This window comes from Natator depressus, chromosome 6 (assembly GCF_965152275.1).
Source record: "Natator depressus isolate rNatDep1 chromosome 6, rNatDep2.hap1, whole genome shotgun sequence".
Taxonomy (NCBI): domain Eukaryota; kingdom Metazoa; phylum Chordata; order Testudines; family Cheloniidae; genus Natator; species Natator depressus.
The window spans coordinates 32,541,195-32,556,786 of record NC_134239.1 but is presented as its reverse complement, the minus strand read 5'-3'; the positions used below and the strand labels follow the sequence as shown (position 1 = coordinate 32,556,786).

Genomic DNA, 15,592 nt, shown 5'->3' with positions numbered 1-15,592 from the left:
CCTGGATTTGTGCTGGAAATGGCCCATCTTGATGATCACTTTAGATAAGCTATTACCAGCAGGAGAGTGGGGTGGGAGGAGGTATTGTTTCATGGTGTCTGTGTATATAATAATGTATTCTGCAATTTCCACAGTATGCATCCGATGAAGTGAGCTGTAGCTCACGAAAGCTCATGCTCAAATAAATTGGTTAGTCTCTAAGGTGCCACAAGTACTCCTTTTCTTTTTGCGAATACAGACTAACACGGCTGTTACTCTGAAAACTATCACCTGGGTAAATGGTCATTCTTTGACAGGAAGAAGGATGTGAGGGAGAAATTTACATTTTGGCAATGGAACAGTTGGGGGTTCCCGTGTGACAGACTGGCTGTCATCTGTATCCACACTGGAGATAATCCTCAAAGAGGAGAGAAAGGTGTAAGAATAGAGGATACTCAACACAAACACTCTCTCTCTTCCATTCCTCTCTGCTCATGACAGCAACAATGCCTGAAGAAACACTGAACTGGGGAGGGGTCATGGCTGACAGGCTTTCAGCCAGTAAATACTGCAAAAAGCATGTGGTGAGAAAATATTTTGCTTTTAATTAATTTAGCTTGCTAAGGTAGATATTAGTTTGTGTTTTATCTTTTGTTTTCTTTGTAACCAATTCTGCCCATTGTGTCTTGTTACTTGTAATCACTAAAAATCTTTCTTTCTGTAGTTAATAAACTTGTTGTATTGTTTTATCTGAACCAGCATGTGTGTTTGATTGAAGTGTTTGGGAATCTCTATTTGGGATAACAAGATTTGTGCATATCATTTTCTATTAATGAAATGACGGACTTTCTATGAGCTTGCACTACTGAGCCAGTGCGGTAACACCGTGGCTTCCTGTTCTGGGCTGTATGGAGAGTGTCACACCTGGTATGTACAGTTATTATTATAAGAGAGAAAGTCAGATTCATAAAGCCAATATTCTTCAAACTTCACTGCTTCCAGCAGAGATCCCAAAACCAAATTGTCTTGAGGGCTGTGCTATTCACCTCTAGAAATGGGCTTTCCAGAACTGAACAACACCTATCACCACACACACACACACCCACCCCCAAAACAAACTCAACACTAAGTATATTCAAAACTCAAACCATGTTATTTTCTTCCTTAGTGAGTCTCCTGCATACGGTGGTAAGTAAGGTGGGTTCTGAGGATGTCTGTGTGTACTTTGCAGCAGTGTGGTCAGTAATAAAGACAGTTTGCAAACGATAGCGAATATGTAACATGCAGACATTACGTAGAAAGCTTGTTTGGGTGGTGGTGGGGAAGTAATCTGAAAAGGTCTTCAGCTTATTTGATCTCCATTCTTATATACTATAGTGACAGGTGTTATAGAAATACCTGAAATAGAAGACGGACAGCAACATTGCAGTGTTTGTATTACAGCCTCAGGAGCAACCTCAGGACAACATCCCTTCATCTCCTGAGTGTCAGTATAACTAGAGACAGCCCTGAGCCCAGCACAGGAACAAAATAAATTAAACACTAAACGTTGACAGCTGTTGATCTCAGTGCATCTGTGCACCAGGTAATAAAAACATACAGCTAAGCAGTAGGGCAGGCAAAATCAGTTGTCATTTGCCCTCAAACTCAGTCCCTGCCCTCTATTCCCATACAGCGTGAAACTCACCACATATAGAAGACCAAGATGAGTCCTATGCTTTGCTTCAGGCCCCATTTAATGTCTCAAAATGGGGCTTAAGTGGCACTTAAGCAAAGCATAGAATCATAGAATCATAGAATATCAGGGTTGGAAGGGACCTCAGGAGGTCATCTAGTCCAACCCCCTGCTCAAAGCAGGACCAGTCCCCAGGCCTTATGTTGACCCAAGGTGAATTTCAGCCATGGTGCTCTGTTGTATACAGTAGTCAGATAAAAAGTGGTGAATTGCCACAGGGCAATTTGTGAGATTCAGCTGGATTATTACAGAACTACACAGAGCACATCTCCACAATCTGCATCAGTTCAACATACTTTTCAGATGACAGAATTGTGTACTGCTAACACATAAGGTAGGTGTGATAGCTAATCTGAGAATGGAATCACATAAAACAAATACAGGAGAAGACAGTAAAATGAAGACAAGTGATTCTGACACTGACATCACCCATGAGAGCTCTCTTATGTGAGATGATGTAGCCCAGCTGCACAAAGTGATGCTGTGTATGATTAATCATTTCCATTTCCTTAATATTTGTATCAGCTTGTCAGTGAAGAACTCAGTCAGCGAACAAGCATAGCCCAAGCTAGAGAGCAGAGTACTGGCTTCCCTAGTTTAACTTCTCTCCAATTATTGTCCCCTTTCTACCCTCCCAAGATCAAAAATTTATTTTAATAGAAAAATTATTTTTAAAAACTGTTGTCTCTGATCTCTATCTGGCATTAAGATTATGACAAAACCATATGGACATATTTGGGTTCCAAATAACTACGTTTAGTAATTATATATAAGACCTAGCTACGTATATATACACTCATACTCTGTCCTGATCTGGTGGCTTCTGTAATAGGAGATGGTGAGCACCACTAGAGGGCTCTCAAACTATTTAAAGGGATACTTCCCAATTCCTATATACTACATAAACCCAAGGAAATTAGCAGAAGTAATTGATCTTCAGCGCCTAGTCAAACAGATCTAAGTCCGGGTCAGATAACTTGTTGCAATTCTTCCATTCTTTTTTGGGAAAATCAACTTGGTTTTCCTTCACTTTGCTTCTCCCTTATTTCTATTATTTTTCACTTGATCGTTTCATTCCTCATTCAGGCAAAACTTCCAGTTCAGTCAATGGAGTTTTGCCTGAGTAAGGAGGATAGGAGTGGGCTCTGAAATTGATTTACTGCAGGTTGGAAAAAAACAAAGAGGCTTGGTGGTGGCTTTGACACTGTGGTATCCTGTGTTCCAAATATAGGCCCTGATTCAGCATGTTACTCCTAGTCCTTCTGCTGTCTTTTGTAGGTAGAATAAAGTTTATTAACATGAGTAATTCTTCTGACACTTGAACATGTTTCAGTTCACTTCCTACTGATATTACTAAGCCATTTTAATCTGATACGTGGCAATCATGACTGTAAGTAGGGCAAGAATTGTTTAAACTGCTTTACAGTAATGGAAAAAGATTAGGGTGGATTAATATCTGCCATCGGGACTGCAATTGTTGTGCCTTTTTGCTTGTATTACCTGTACGTTAGTTCAGTTCTCAACATCTGCCTATTACAATCCTATTATCCAGTTTCTACCTGGAAACTCTGGCAGCATGTTGGAAAGTTAGTGGGCATCTGGACTTCCTTATTCTTAATAATAAATAAGCATTAATATGTCACAGCACATGCCAGAATGGGCAAGTAAATTTCCAACTATTGGGTGAATGTGACCTTCACAAAAATTTTGGCTGTTTTGATAAAAAGGTCCTATTCAGCAGATCATTCAGCAGTACTTGCCTTGTATGTCATTCTTCTCTACGTACAACTATGAAGGGTTTGGTTCACCCTACCAACTGCATTTTCCAACACTTCTCCCATTATTGTCAGATTTCCTCCCCCTTTCTGGGGCAATCAGCTCACTGTGGTTGTCATAGGGCAGATCAGCTGCCAGGTGATTTCAGCTACATTGCAAATAAGCGAGTCCCATGAGTCACTCATGATCTTTTGCCACCTTACATGGTAGTTGCTCGTGGAGTCAGTTCAACTGTTTTGTCTGACAGAACCAAAATTCAGGCAAATAATGTAACAATTTAACTATTCTTACCCCATCGGAACAAACAACATCCTTTTGTCCAGCTAATCATTTAACAAAAGAAATGGCCATACCTTAACACACATCCAATCCAGACCCTGTGTAGGTCAGCTAAGTGATAGCACAAAGTATTGGTGTGGAGGAAGTCATGATGTAATGTCTTTCAAAGCTGATAGAGGGAGAGGTATTCACAGTGGTCCAGAACGGACTGTGGGTAAGGGGAGGTGTGGGGGTAGCACAGAATACCCATGTGCAATTTGCTTATTTAGTGCAAGTTCTTTATCCTTTATATCATAGAGATAAAGCTCACCAGTTAAGCACTAACACTTGGGTTGCTATGAATAAATGGAGAACTCCTGTATTTGAGACATGAGAGTGGTGGCTAGAGGGACTTCCGATACTTGAAAAAAAGTAACCCATACCTATTCATGGCATCCAGCTCTTATAACATGTTGGGTTTTTTTAAATGCCTTTTCAAAAAGCCTACCCCTTCATACTCTGGAGGAAGCATTTAGCAGTGCTTATAAAATATCAGTGCTCCTCAAAGGGAAGATATCAGCTACATGGGGCACACCTAGAGTGCATTTTGCCCCATGCACCTGCTGAAGTGAGCTGTAGCTCATGAAAGCTTATGCTCAAATAAATTGGTTAGTCTCTAAGGTGCCACAAGTACTCCTTTTCTTTTTGCGGATACAGACTAACATGGCTGCTACTCTGAAACATGTGTTAAGTGTTAAAAATAAAGATTTCTGTTTACTCTGGAGAGAACCACTGAAAACTAGTTCACAGTAGAAGGCAGTAATAGAATGCCACCCTCTCTATTCAATAATAGATATGGCCATGTCTATTAGAGTAAATGAGAAAAAAACAAACAATAGAAAAAGAAGGCAGAAAAATATTTTTCACCATATTGAATATTGTGTTGCTCACTGATGCATAACAATATATTTTCCATTGTGGCTTCTAAGACCAGCCCATGCCTTAAAACCTTCAACTCCTCCCTCCGCCCCCCGCAACTCTCAAGATTTTTTCCACCTGTGGTTAGTTTCATTTTCTTTGCTTATTGAAAAAATAATCTAAAATGCACTAAATTCTCCCAAACTGGGGGGGGGGCTGGTCCAGCTGCCTTTAAACAGCAGAGGGAGTACTGCTGACTGTTTGCATCCAAGAATGTCAAAGAAGAATCAGATTCTTGCTTTGATGAGAATTTACTAAAGCCATATTATAGTATGTCAAAAAGTAAATTTCAGACTAGGACCTTTTTGGCCATCCTTCCAACAACTGGATGTAGAACTCTCCCAAAGACCCCTCTCCCATCTGACTTACAGATAGCTGTTTTCTAGGGCTCACCCTTGGTGTCTGATTGGATCTCCAGTTCTGCCTTGCTGCACCAGACTAAACACCTGTGGGAGATTTGAGCAGAGAGAGTTAACTGTTGAAAATCAAGTAGGGATTCTGAGTAAAATTTTCAAAGGCATCTAAGCGATGTAGGAGCCTAAGTCCCATTGATTTACATATGTTTCATAATATTTACCCTCTGTGCCCTTTCAAAGACACCGACAGTGCTAACTTCACAAAGAAAAAACATACAGCAACAGGAAGTGGTAGGTGTAACATACCAGTGGTAAGCAAATGCAAGTACAAATACAATGTTGCAGCTCAAGCCTCTTCTCTGCAAACCATGAACGTTGAAAAGCCTATAACTGCTATATAATTTTGTATGGTTCCAGAAAGCTGTTAAGGAATACTTGATCTTTCCACAACTATAAGGTTAAACAAGTATTTAGTCGGAAAGACAGTTTGGTTTTTTAGTACGATACAATAATACACGAGGTATTTGCTGGAATTAATATGGTCCCTGATTTTTCACTTAATTACAAAGAAATTTCATAAAGTGGAATGTCTTAAGTCATTTGCATTTTCCATAAATAACCAGCTTAAGTGACTTACTGATAAATGTCTTCATCTGTTACTAGCGTCTGCATGCTGACAGAACAGGTTTCTTTGTCATTCCAACACATCATAATTACCTCTCTCAAAGTGAGGTTTCTATGGTAACATTTGCATTTATTAAGGCTGGATATAGTATTGTAGCTGGACTTGTATGACTCCTCCACAAGCGAGAACAGGCATAGGAAAAAAAAATCCAAAACTGTTCTTATTTATGGAACAGGCATACAAATCCTGCAATAGTTATATCTGTAGTTAAAGATGCACTAGCTCAATCTGGAAAATACCATTACTTGCCTCTCAAGAATTCCTATAGCATGAGAGTATTGCCTGGTCAGAGACTTTGGGGTTTTTTTTAATGGCTTACTTTCTTGCACCTTTGAAAAGAAAAGCTGATGCAATGGCCCAACACTACTTGGATTAATTTAAGTAGGAGTTGAATTAGGCTCTGAGTGAATATTGTATTATGTAGGCAACCTGGACATTTTAACTATAACTGGAATTTACTAACGAGAAACTGAATTTCAGTTTTATAGCATACTTTACAGAATTCAAATATGTAAGAATGTAGTGTACACTAACATCATTACCTTAGGTTGCCATTATATATCATAGGTGTGACACCCTGGCACCCCAATATTCACCACTGTCACGTAATTAGGATATGTTTTGTACAAAGAATGCCTTGTGAGGTATCATTCCAGAAGTCTTGATCTGCTAGACATTGATCTCGTTGGATGGTATGTGCTATCGTTGTATGGGAAGTTATGAAGTTTGGCTGTGTACGTTACTGAAACATGTTGTGAGGTTGAAAACACCCACAAGCAGCCTTTCAGGTACAACAGTAAAAAGGCCAAACAATGTTAATGGCTTATTGAGGAAATGCACAAGCACAGGGATTACCCCAGGAACCGTGTACAACAGAAAGCTCTCAGAGATAGCACTACACCATGGGAACTATTTGACCCAGGTCACAGCAAAAGACCTTTCCAGCAAGTGGAAAGAAGATATAAAAGGGGGAAATGACATCATGATGGTATCGCATTCTCCCTACAACTACACACCTGGAAACACCTGAGGGGCAAGGACTGAACTGCGGGAAGTGATGCTCCCAGGCTAAAAGGAATTTCTAGCCTGTACATAAAAACCTGGGAAACCCAAGCTGCAGAGCCAAGGCAACTTGTGCCTTAAGAATCTGCCAGCTGGTTTATCGCTCAGGGTGAGAATTTGCTAATTCACATCCTACCTATCTAGTGTGTTACGCTCAGTTTGTGGTTTTGTTTATCTACTAGGTTATCTGCTTTGATCAGTTTGCTATGACTTATCACTTAAAATCTATTCTTTCGTAGTTAATAAACTTATTTTATGTTTTAATTTAAACCAGTGAGCTTGACTGGAGTGCTTGGGGGAAATCTCTGCATGGTTACCACAAGTGTGCATTGTTCTCTTTACATTGAGGGAGAGGCGGACTGGGTATTAAACTTGTATGGTGGCCAGATTTGACCAGAGCAGGACGGTACTGCTCTGGGCTCCCAGGCTGGGAAGCTGGTGGTTAGAGAGCCTGCGTGTAACTGCACCTGGGCGTATCCCTACCTGTGTGAATGCTGGTGAAAGTGCAGGCTGGAAGGCTTTGCAGCTTGCCACAGCAGTACAGTGTGAGAGGGAGCGAGGTTGGTGGGTCAGGGGCTCAGTGGTACCCCAATTCCAAAACACAAGAGAACCAGAGCCAACCCAGAACAGCCAATAGATCAGCAGGCAGGGCAATGACCAAGGATGGAGGAGACCCACCTTCAAGTCCCTGTTCTGAATAAGGCAGAGCTGGGACCTGAACTTAGGTATTCCACACTGCCAATGAGTGTCTCGATATAAAGCTATTGCTATTCTGATGTGGGCAATATGCCCCTTACTGATATTGTGTGTTGAAATGGACACCTTTCCACAAAACCTTTCAGTTTTGACAGAGAAATGTTTTGTAGAAAAGTTTTTGTCCAGCTCTAGGCCTATACACCACCAATATCTTATTTAAGCTCTCAAAATATGACTTGATTTGGCGGTAAGTGGTGCAGGGGCCTTCTGCACAGGGGCAATTTTAGAGGGTGCATTTCAGTGGCTGTAACTCAAAAGAATTTGGATCAGTAACTCCATTGTATGCAAATGTTTATGGAAAATAATGACAGAATTCATCTGAAAAACAAGCATAAAGACTAGTCAAGTGAGTTTCTATTCAGCATGCTATGTTATGCTGGGACATTGCATGAAATGACATATCAGGTCATTCTTGTCACTGCCGTAAAAATATTCAAACCAAAGGAAGGAAAAAATCAGAGCTCAGATAATGCAAAGGCCATAGGGCATCCTATCAAAAGAGTAAAGATGCTGCATATGGTTAAACACTTATAGAATCACAGAACCATAGGGTTAGAAGGGACCGCAAGGGTCATCTAGTCTAACCTCCTGCCAAGATGGATTGTTGTGTCCAAACCATCCAAGACAGACGGCTATCCAGCCTCATTTTGAAAACCTCCAGTGAAGGAGCTTCCACAACTTCTCTAGGCAGTTTGTTCCATTGTCCTTCTGTTCTTACAGTTAGGAAGTTTTTCCTGAGATTTAATCTAAAACTACTGTACTGTAGTTTGAATTCACTGCCTCTTGTCCTGCCCTCTGTGGCAAGAGAACAATTTTTCTCCATCTTTTTCATAGCAGCCTTCCAAGTATTTGAAGACCACCATCATATCCCCCCTTAATCTTATCTTTTCCAAACTAAACATACCCAGTTCCTTCTGCTTTTGCTCATATGACTTGCATTCCATCCTTTTGATTATCTTTGTCACTCTTCTGTGGATCCTTTCCAGTTTCTCTACCTCCCTTCTATACATTGGTGAGCAAAATTGGACACAGTACTCCAGCTGAGGCCTAACCAGTGCAGAGTAGAGTGGTACTATCACCTGCCATAACTTGCATGCTATGCCTCCATTAATGCAATCCAAAATTGCATTTTCTTTTTTTGCAACAGTATTGCATTGTTGACATGTTGCAGTTGTGATTCACCACAACTCCCAGATCCTTCTCAGCAGTGCTGCTGCCAAGCCAGTTATCCCCCATTCTGTATTTGTGCATTTTTCTTCCCTAAGTGTAGCACCTTACATTTGTCTTTGTTGTCCCTAGTCCAGTTTTCCAATTTATCAAGATCCCTTTGAAATTTAGCTTTATCCTCCAAAGTGTTGGCAACCCCCCTAGATTTGTGTCATCTGCAAATTTGATCAATATGCTCTCTATTCCTACATCCAGATCATTAACAACGTTGTTAAACAACACCAGACCCAGAACAGATCTCTGTGGAACCCTATCTGATATCTCCTTCCAATCTGAAATCATTCCATTAATAGTTCCTCTTTGTTTGCAGTTGTTTAACCAATTATCTGTCCACTTAATGGTAGCCACCAAGCCTGCATTTCTCCAGCTCACTTATGAAAATGTCATGTGAGACTGTGTCAAAAACCTTGCTAAAGTCCAGGTATACTATGTCCACTGCATTCCCCCTATCCATCAAACCAGTTACCTTGTTAAAGAAGGAAATCAAGCTGGTTTAGCATGATTTGGTCTTAGTAAATCCATGCTGGCTGCAAGTAGATCACTCCTTCATCCTCCAGGTATTTGCAAACTGAATGTTTTACACATTGCTCTAGTACAGTAGTTCTGAACCCACGGCCTGCAGGCCGTTTGCAGCCCAGTCAGCACACAGCTGCAGCCCATGTGACATCCTCAGGGCCACACAGTTATTATACATATTGTGTGGATGTGGCTCACCTAACAAATACAGAGTTGCATATGTGGCTTACAATGGTAAATGGGTTGAGAACCACTGCTCTAGTAGCTTTGCAGGTATTGAAGTTAGCCTGACTGGTCTAAAACTCTCCAGCTCCTCCTTTCTCCCCTTTTTAAAGTTGGGCGCTATGTTAGGTCCCAGAAGACTGGAAAAGGGTTATCTTGTCATCCATGAGTTTTCAAATATTATTGCCAGTGGCGCGAAGATTTCTTCTGCATCCTGGGGTGAAGAGCATCAGGCTCTGCTGACTTGAATTCATTCAAATGAGTCAGAAGATCTAGGACGTGTTCTTTACTTATCCTGATCTGCATTCCTTCCTCTTTATAGTCTATGATAACTGTGGCCAGACGACTGGCCACGTTATTTTTTGTGTGAAGACTGAAGCAAAGTAGGCATTGAGCAGCTCCGTCTCTTATCTTCCGTTGCCAGCTCATCTTCTCCATTGAGCAGCAGACACACATCATCCCTGATCTTTCTTTTTTGTCTGACATATTTGTAGAACCCTTTCTTGTTGTCTCTAACGTTTCTTGCTCACTGTAACTCATTCCTTGCAGTGGCTTGCCTGATTTTTGTCCCTACATGCTTGCACTATTCCCATGGATACTTCCTTGGTGACATGTCCCTCCTTCCATTTCCTGCATGTATCTATCCCATTTGGTTTTTAGATGGCTAAAAAGCTCCTTGGTCTCCTGGGCCTCTTCTTCTCTTTCCTCTGCGTTGGAATAATTTGATATTGAGCCTCTAGTATTATATCTTTTAGGAACTGCCAGCCCCCTTCATCTCCTTTTCTTCCTAATTGGTCTTTCCATGGGACCTTGCCTACCATTTCTATGCATTGCTTGAAATCTTCCTTTATGAAGTCCAGTGTCCTTGTTTTGCTGTTCTCAGGTCCTCCTTTCCTTAGGATCTTGAATTCTATTGATCATGATCACTTCCTCCCAAGTTCCCGACTATTTTGCTGTAATAGTCTTCCAACAGATATCAGGGAAATTAAAATCACCCATTAATACTAACTCATAGAATCATAGAACTGGAAGGGACCTCGAGAGTCATCCAATCCAGTCCCCTGTGTGTTAGCTAATCTTGTTACCTGCTTGAAGAATGTCTCATCCATTTCCTCTTCTTGATTTAGTGGTCTGTAATAGACCCCCACCATAACATTACTACTATGCTTTTTCCTTTTTATCCTAACCCAGATATTCAGTAGGGCTGCTGTTCACTTCCTCTTGGACCTCGGAGCAAGGGGTATATATTCTTGACATACAGTGACAGTGCTATGCCTCCTCCTTTTTTCCTATACCTATCCTTCCAGAACAAGCTATATCCCTCAATGCTAGTTCTCCAAACGTGGGAGTTGTCCCACCAAGTCTCTGTAATGCCAATTAAGTCATAAATTTCTTCATATACCGTGATTTCTAGTTCATCCTGCTTGTTCCCTATACTCCTTGCATTGGTATACAGACATCCAAGATATTTTGCAGACTATCCTGTTGTTTTTCTTCTTGCCTCTTTAATGTGGTTTCCAGTCCCTTCTCCAGAATTTAGCTCCTTCTCCTTGTCTTCATTACTTGAGCCTAGATGCGCATTGGCTGGATTTTTGTCATCATCCTCCAAAAGACTAAGTTTAAAGCTCTCCTTATTGTGTTAGCCAGACAGCATCCAAAGATTCTCTTCCTAATATTTGGTAGATGGAGCCCATCCCAGCACAGTAACCCTCTTTCCTGGAACATCAGCTCATTGTCGAAGAAGCTAAAGCCCACTCACCACCACCACCTGCATAGCCACACATTTTACTTCCACGATTCAATGGTCCCTGCCCGGGCCTTTTCCTTCACCAGGGAGGATGGACAAAAACACCACTTGATCCCCAAATTCTTTATCCTTCTTCCCAGCGCCACGCAGTCTACGGTGATTGCTTAAGGTCATTCTTGGTGATATCATTATGTATTCTCAAGAAATAAATGTGCAGCTTAAGGACAATCCAGTGTATACAGATCCTGTCTTTTAATACATCAATAATTGCTAAGATGAATGACAGGAAGCTATTTGGAACCATGGGAGATCAGAATAAAAGGGGAAAACACTATTTTTGAGATTCTAATAATAAATCTCATATATGAAGATTTGATTTTCAAACATTTCTAAATGTAAATCTTTCACAAAAATGAGAATGCATTTCCAAGAATCTTGTCAGTAAGCATGAACAAGTATTAGAAACCCAGAAAAAAACCCAACACAATTCTACCATACAGAACCTCAATTAGAAAGAGAGAGGAAAAAGTAGTTTTTTAATCAAATGATGTTAATATCACAACCCATCAAAAAAGTAAATGTATTTGTTCAGCTGTTACTTGGTTAGTTAATGCTTTCATAAAAATGCCTAAAGTTTAAGACCTCTGGGTTATTTCCAAGAAATTAACAAACACAGTTTAGAGATACAGTTTATATGTGCAAAAGCTCTGTGTGCGCACTTGGGATCAGGATCCCTGGCTCACACAACTGGGATCCCACACCCAATCTTGGAATAACTAGGGGTACATTAAAAATATTACTTATCTTTAACAAAATCAAGAAGCCATCCTATTACTAACTCTGTATACTTGGTGGTTCTGGACTGGAGATGGTCAGGAAATTTTTGACAAAACTATTTTAATCAGAAAATACCGGTTTATTAAAATCAAAATTTATTAGTTTCTATGAAACCTTTGTTGGGAAGGTTTCTTAGGTTCAGGACAGAATTTCTGGTCAGACAGAGAGAGAACCCCCTTCCCCAACCCAGATTAGCGTATAGCCTGGTAGTTAGGGCACACATCAGGGATGTAGGATACCAAGCAATTTGAGCAAAGGTCACCCACATCCCAAGTGAGTGCCCAAAGCACCAGGCTCTTGGCTGTTCTGAGGAGGGGGTTTCTGCATGCATTCTCTCTTTCTACATTTTGAAAGGTCTTTGTTTCACTCTAATGAAAAATAAGAAAAACATTTGAAATCTCCATTTTTCTCATGATGGGGAAAAAAAAAAAAAACCATTACCTGCACAGCTCTACTCTGGATCATTCTAGGTAATACATTCAAGTTGCAAACAATACACTAGAATCTGAGAGAGGCTAAAATATGCTATGCAAAATGGTCATAAAAGGGAAACCTCAGGGGATTGGGAGAAAGGTCCAGTCCAGTGAGATAAGTTATATATTTGCAGCTTTAATCAAACAAACAAAAAACTGCCTAAACCAGTGCTAAAATTTATGTGCAAAATGATGGTTAGGACTACTTAAATTTAATCTACATCCCTCCCCAATGAAAATCATTCTCATACCCTTCATATGAGAGATACTCCCTATGCCATATGTACACACTCAAACTATCTCACTGTGCTTCTGAAAAATACAATCTCTAGAGGAAATAGTCAGCCCTGAAACAGATGCATTATATTAAGCTGAGCTGCCAGCACCATCATACACTGATTACGCAGCCAGGCAACCTGCAAATATACCTAAAACAGTGAAAAAGTTCTAAGCTATAGGGCAGATTCATTCTCTCTGTTTCATGTCAAAGAACAAAACAAAAACCCACAAACATCCTAGATTTTAAGGGTATTTCCTTGATTTCTCTCCTCCTCATTAATGCTTTAAAGTACTAAATCACCAAATTTCAGACCAGTTGTAAGACAGCACCCTCTTGTGTAATGATATGTTAATTTTATAAATTTGGGGGTTGTATTTAGACTTTTTGTCATATGTATACACACATTCTTGCTTTTTTCCATACATCTGTGTAGCAAAACAGAATCATCATCTCTTGTCAGATACTGTTTCTAAAATATGCCACTGGCTTATAGCTGCTCCAGGTTCTTTCCCGAGTTTCACAAGCCAAGGCTCTAGAAGGCATTTACCTTCTGTAAGTATTTACTGTGTGGGAGTTTTATAGTGTACACTGTTTCATGACCACCAGAACAGTGGTCTGTTCTGCTATGTGACAAGGCAAGGCCAGATGGCTATAGGAAAGTAGTGGGAGATAAATATATTAGCTCCAGGCTAAACAAATCCCTGGTACCAGGATAAGTGAAATGGCAGCTGCTCCAGGTCAATTAAGACACCTGGAGACAATTAAGAACTTTCCAGAAGGCAGGGAGAATGCTAGGTTGATTGGGACACCTGAAGCCAATCAGGGGCTGGCTGAAACTAGTTAAAAGCCTCCCAGTTAGTCAGCTGGGTGTGCATGTCAGGAGCTGTGGGAAGAAGTTGTGCTGTTGGAGAGACTGAGCAGTACACACCATATCAGGCACAAGGAAGGAGGCCCTGAGGTCAGGTCAGCTACCACAGCTGATACTATTAGGGTCCCTGGGCTGGAGCCTGGAGTAGAGGGCGGGCCCAGGCTCCCGCCTTTGACACCTGCCCTCCCTCCCCGCCCCGGATTAATCACTGAGACTGGGAGACAACAGAGATGGTGCAAGGGAGGATAGCTTCTCCTTCCCTCCTTCGCTGGCTTATGATGAAAATGGCTCAGTAGACTGTGACCCTTGTCTCTAGAGAGAGATGGGTTACATGGAGGGTCACAGTGAGCCTCCAAGGCAAGCAAAATCTGCCAGGAAAGCAGAACCCACGAAGACAAGGACAGAGCTTTGTCACAGCTCCAATACTAGAGTTTTAAACAATGCTGAGTATCCATGTTCCAATACCTGCTTTGCTTAAATTTTACTTCAATTTAAAAAGTTGTATGTTGGGTGACTGGATCCTAAAGCATAGTGGTCTTCTTGATTTAGTAATTTCTCTATTGACAAGCAACAAAGTCTCTTGTAGGACACACCTAATTGAGATCTGGGAACCTATGACAAGGTTTGCGTGCCCATTAAAGCCCATCTTATATTTCCATACTAGTTACTCAGATTCATAGTCTCTTGCACCCCTTAGAACAGGAGTGGGCAAACTACGACCCAGGGGATGCTTCCAGCCCTTCAGACATTTTAATCTGACCCTCGAGTTCCTGCCGAGGAGCAGGATTAGGGGCTTGCCCCTCTCTGCATGTGCCGTGGCTCCCAGAAGCAGCAGCATGTCCCCTGTCCGGCTCCTATGTGTAGGGGCAGCCAGGGGGCTTTGCACACGAAAAGCTCACGAAAGCTTATGCTCAAATAAATGTATTAGTCTCTAAGGTGCCACAAGTCCTCCTTTTCAGTTTTCAAACTGTGGTCTATAGAATCTTTGCTGGTCACATGCTCCTGGATCGCCTCATTTCCAGCTGCTAACTCACATTAAAAACGAAGCAAAGCACATTTTATTTCTCCTTCTCCATACAAGCAATTGCTGTAGTTGTCACAAGAATGGTATTTGATTAGCAGTCACAGGGGAGGTGATCCACATATTTGTGAACGTGAGGAGAGATGGTCCACAAGACTCTCTCTCGAGAGGTGATCCACCTCACAACAAAGCTGGAGAACCCCTACTTTAGCCAAATCTCTTTGCTTGTAGTCTCAGACTCAAGAAACAGAAATTACATCTTCATATGCAGAATGGACCAAATGTGCGACAGTGAGAAGAATATATCTGCAAGAAATCAGTATCCACTTTTCAGGGTATATGAAACTATACTAGAGAGACATATCATGAACCAAACATGGCCTGTACACTAGTTACTGAAAAAAAAAACCTGTAGCAAACCACAATGGGTTCTAGTAGCTGGAGGTGGAATACACATCAATGCACATCTGTCGAATATCCACGCAGCTCAGAAGAGCACCAAGGACACCTCCACATAGGACTCAGATTCCAATTCTACCACCAACTACTCCCTCTAAATTAATCAAGCTCATACCAAGGGATCTGTTAAACCAGAACAAAATTACACTCTTGAACTAAGGTCCTCAAGAACACTACTCCTATGTACCTGATCCATGGCAGTGTGTTTTTAGAAGACGAAATTTGGCACCACTGTCTGTTTCATGTTTTGTTTATTTTGGGGAACAATGAAAGTTGTGATACTTGCAAGAAAGGAAAAACCCAAAGGCACACCAACTTGTGCTGAACGTTTATTTTCATGCTCTTACACAAATGAAA

At 41.1% G+C, this 15,592-nt stretch overlaps 1 protein-coding gene across 1 annotated transcript in view; it reads right to left on the bottom strand.

The window, feature by feature from the left end:
• RRAS2 (RAS related 2) overlaps window positions 1–5,158 on the bottom strand; it is a 145,512-nt gene extending 140,354 nt beyond the window's left edge. The window contains exon 1 of the mRNA XM_074954961.1: window positions 5,096–5,158. The gene's annotated coding sequence lies outside the window, so the exon portion shown is untranslated. The remainder of the gene's footprint in view (window positions 1–5,095) is intronic.
• Between the last annotated feature and the right edge of the window lie 10,434 nt (window positions 5,159–15,592).